Source organism: Phoxinus phoxinus (genome assembly GCF_949152265.1).
Source record: "Phoxinus phoxinus genome assembly, chromosome: 10".
Classification (NCBI taxonomy): domain Eukaryota; kingdom Metazoa; phylum Chordata; class Actinopteri; order Cypriniformes; family Leuciscidae; genus Phoxinus; species Phoxinus phoxinus.
The window spans coordinates 25,416,138-25,421,259 of NC_136885.1; the positions used below are offsets into that span (position 1 = coordinate 25,416,138).

A 5,122-nucleotide genomic window follows, 5' to 3' on the forward strand; every position below is an offset into this window, starting at 1 on the left:
TTCAGTTAAACACAGTAAAAACAATATTTGTATAAAACACACACAAACACTCTTTGAAAGATAGTAAACTTTAATGCACTACATTAGTACAGCAACATATGAAAATTAAACAAAATAGATTAACATAAAATACATTGATCTGCAGAAGTATTAAACAGAACAAAAAAAAAAAGAACTTAAAGGAATAAGTTCAACAAAGTCAAACAAAGTGAAATACAATAGCGGCAAACAGTCCTTCATCCTTCAAGCGAATTGAAGTGATTGGTCTTGGAGTTTGCCTCATTGTTGCATTTTCTTCTGATCAGTGCTCGCACCTCAGACACTGTCGTGGTCGGAAACTGTTTGATCACAGTATCTATGAAAAGGGAAAAATATTATTATTATTTTTTTAAATATTAATGCAAAATTAACATCTGTTAAAAAAGTCACTGTTCCCTTTCGAAAGGGAACTTGCACTGCGTATCTAGGCGGCCCTTTTATACTTCTGGGTCGCACTAATAGTGTCATAGGTTGTCGCCAAATTCGTTTGCCGTGATTTTATAGCTTTTTAGACACCGGTTCACATGGAGGGCATTCCCCAAAGTCTCATTCCCTGCTCTCAGGGAACAGTCGTAACCACAATTTTTTTATATGGCATGTAATGCTTAGTTCATATTTTAACAGAAGACATTCAATATAAAATGTTAATATAATGCAAAAAAGGAGTTAATAAAATATCTACATCAAATAGAACAAACATTAAGTCTTGCTGAACAACAGTGAGGTCTACATGTTATGACACTGTATCACAGCAAAAAAAACAAAAAACAGACAAGTATAATAATTATAATGTATAACAAATGCTAATCTTTATTTTTAGCATTATTATTTGTTTTTAGTCAGCCCCCTTTGACTTCGAGAGCAAAAAAAAGTGATGTACAGAAACACGTCATGACCGAATCACCATTCAATAGTCCGGATTCAAAAATCTCTATAACAGAGGTGATATGAGATTAAACCATACTTACTACTAGAGAAGCACCGATTCCAATTTTATAGGCCGATTCCAATTTTTCACTGAGTTTGACCTGCCGATACCGATTTTAGCCGATTCCGATAAAATTTTCTTCTAAAATTATCATTTTTATCAAGCTCATATATTTAAGTTCAGTAATTTCACTTAAATGACAAATAGGTAATTTTCATTGCCATTTAAGATAAATGACTGAACTTAAATATTCAAGCTTGATAAAAATGATCATTCTAGAAGAAAATTTCAGATGGCACTTAGAGGCTTAAATTGCATCTGAACTCTTCATTTATTATTTTTTTTTATTTTTATTAAATTAAACACCATATACTTTTACCCAAACTGAATAATTAAAACAAGTTTAAATGGGTACATTTTCTACAAATATTTTTGTGTTCATTTTCTAGCCTACTCCAGTTCTTGTTAAACACACTAGACATGCACATTCTGTGCATTTTGGGCATTTTTTTTGTGAAATCATATTTATTTTGTCCATCAAAAGCGTGTTTTCACTTTAACGCACTCCTGCTCCGCGTATTTTTTCGGGCGTGAATGTCAATCAATGAGAGCATTCACACACAAAAAATAAAACCCGCTGCTCACGCTTGCGGTGTGAAACGGCCGTAATTCACGAGGTTTCCTACATGTGCGGTCCGTGTGCATGTCTGATTGCTGATGTTGTGCGATGTTAATCATATGGCGCCCGAGGTCATGGCCGATCACGTGAAAATCTGCCAATTCCGGTCACCAGCCGATCAATCGGATCATCTCTACTTACTACTCTCTTCTTCGCTTGTCTCTGCACTCAGTTTTTCTTCTATAGCAGCTAGTCTGAAAAACAACAAATAAAAAAAAGAGAGATTTATAAATATATATATACATACATACAAATATATAAGGCAGGCAAATTATGAAGAATGATTTGTTTTGTTTTTAAGAATGACAGTATGCTGAGTACAATGTACTTGGTGGGTAATATAATCAAAACCCTTCACAGACTCAGCAGTTTCAGATGTATGCTCTCTTATAAGCATCCCTTTTAACAATTTAATCTTTGTACTTATTTGTAATTAGAAATATATATTAGAAAGTAATCAAAAAGGCAATAAGGTTGTCAAGCTTGAACAAATATAAACACCAATCAACACACACTACCATAATTGGCTGGTCAGCTCAAGACAAAGGTAGCTATATTCATAACATGTTTTTTCAAACTTTTTAAAGATAATTTACATCATAACAATGAAGCCAAATTCTTCAGGAAATCAGAAATAAATACACAGCTTCAGCAAATAAAAATTATATTAATATAATGATGTACATATTATAATAACTAATTAATTTTTTTGAAGATGCATTGGACAATGTTTTATAGTTGTTTTAAGACAGATAAATGTCTCCACATAGATTTTAAACAGATTCATCAAAGACTTTAGACTTTGACAGTGCAGAAGTTGCTAGAATTCAGTGTCAGCATCATGTTACAGCGGTTAACGTCAGTATCCCACGTCGCCACGTGCAAGTCATATTAGCAAATGCATAGCAGACCTTTCCACCTAGGAAAACATCTAAACAGTGAGCTATTTATTTATGCAAACAGCAACTAAAACTTACCAGTAACTTTTGAGGCAGTATCTTCATCTCTTCGAGTCTGCTTCGACTTTGACTTGAAAATCTTGGCTCTGATTGGGCAAATTGAATGTAGCTGAACTGAAAAAGATGTGATGTTACACTTTGTGCCAAAAATACGAAATGGTGTCATGATCACTCACTCTTAAGTAGTTCCAAACCATTTAAGACTTTCGTTAATCTTCGATAGAAAAACTGTCATGATTCATATCCCTCCGATGAACGATTCACCAGATCTGTTCACGTTTCAAAAAGTGAATCGCAAAAAACATCACCCAATCCATATTAATCGCGTGGTTTCCTCCAAGTCCTCTAAAGAAACACGATCGCTATAAATATTTTAACAGTTTAAATTTAAAAGTCTAAATCTAATCACATTCAAGGACCGCATGCAGCAACTGAAGTGAGATGCGAACGCATTATCATAAGAACCAATCACAGCCGTTCAACGCCTCTGGAACCAATCAGGACTAGTCACGTGTGTTATGCGCATTGTTCAAATTTAAACAAGAACAACACCTTTTTGGAAATTAACATTTCTTTGGAAAATGTATCTATGATGCATTTAAAAAAATATGATGCTGAAATTATTGTGGGAATTTCAGTAGTACAAAATATCATGTAATAGACAACAGCCTTAAGTAGCCTTTTACAACAAACAAGTAAAAGTGAAAAAATAATAATTTTAAGCTTATTGCAATGCTAATAATAGTTGACAAATGTTTCTAATACATTATAAGTTGGTATATTGTAAATGTATTTTTTTTATATATTAAAATGATAAAAACATAAATAATTAAACTATATTGCAGTAGGCCTAAGTGTTTCTAAAGTACATACATTGTAAACACTTAAAGCTTAATCATTTTGCTGTTCTTACACAAAGTACACATAAAATGTAGGCTACTTTAAGTAAGAGCAACATATGCATGTTTTCTTTAAATACACTAAAACTTCACTAAAAGTATGGTTGCATTTAGCATATTTCTTAAAAGTGTAACTAAGCATATATTTATTACCAAATACTTCTAGTACACTTTTAAGAAATATATTTAAAGTATGCTTGTAATTAGCATATTTATTAAAAGTATAATTAAATATATATTTATTACCAATGTACTACTAGTATACTATTTATAAATATATTTAAAGTATGCTTGTAATTAGCATATTTATTAAAAGTATACTTAAATATATATTTATTACCAATGTACTACTAGTATACTGTTTATAAATATATTTAAAGTAGGCTTGTAATTAGCATATTTATTAAAAGTATACTTAAATATATATTTATTACCAATGTACTACTAGTATACTGTTTATACATATATTTAAAGTATGCTTGTGATTAGCATATTTATTAAAAGTATACTTAAATATATATTTATTACCAATGTACTATTAATATACTGTTTATAAATATATTTTAAGTATGCTTGTAATTAGCATATTTATTAAAAGTATAATTAAATATATATTTATTACCAATGTACTACTAGTATACTGTTTAGAAATGTATTTAAAGTATGCTTTTAATTAGCATATTTATTAAAAGTATACTTAAATATATATTTATTACCAATGTACTACTAGTATATTTTTTATAAATATATTAAAATGCAATTCAATGTATTTTAAATGCACTTTAAATAAGCATGTTGGAAATACAAATGTATTATAAACATACTATTTGTATTTCAAATATATTTTTAATACATTTAATACTACGTCTTTTTCACCTGGGATCGCAGATGTGCGCGCTCAAAAAAACATATATCAGAAGTTTAGACTGATGTGGTTTTAAAATGAATGCAGATAATGAACGTTCATAATGTTGAAGATCTGCAGTGTCACTTGAGAGTGTGACCGAAATAGAGATGATAATCAAAACCAAACAGATGTTTTAGTTTTTGGCAGAGTATCAGAGATATGTTTCAGCAAGTTTAACCTTCCACTCAAAAATGGGCATTTACAACATGGTATAAAAATTGATGATCTGACACTTCACAGCCACATTCTGGGGACAACTGAGACTTATATAATATCTTGTAAAAAGGGGCATAATAGGTCCTGGATCTATAACTTAATGCAAGTAAACATTGGCTTTGATGTAAATACATGTTGGGGCTATGGGCTCAGCCCTGCCCATAGTCATGTCATGTAACGCTTGTAGAAAACAGAAAATCCCTGAAAGAAAAATGAGCTGAAAAAAAAAAAAAAATCAGGGATGGACTGACATACTATAAAACAGAATAAAGACAGATTAAAAAGGGGAAAAAAAGGATGAGCACCGATGAGATCAGGGTGACACTGTTCTGTGATAAGGTGGGCGGACTAAGATAGAGGCTAGTTTGCATGTATCTCCATACACAGGCTGTTTATGATGATAGCGGCTCTTTCTTCAGATCCACAGAAAGCACTGCATCTTCGCATGTACAAAGCAGTCCTTGACCCCAACGACAGCCCCTTGACCCACTACAG

General features: G+C 31.5%; 1 long non-coding RNA gene across 1 annotated transcript; it reads right to left on the bottom strand.

Moving 5' to 3' along the window:
- Positions 1-208: 208 nt before the first annotated feature.
- Positions 209-3,285, bottom strand: LOC307005825. Its single transcript, XR_013799335.1, has 3 exons — positions 2,624-3,285; positions 1,788-1,840; positions 209-355 (listed from the first exon to the last, which is right to left on the bottom strand). It is a non-coding gene; the product is annotated as an uncharacterized lncRNA (long non-coding RNA).
- Between the last annotated feature and the right edge of the window lie 1,837 nt (positions 3,286-5,122).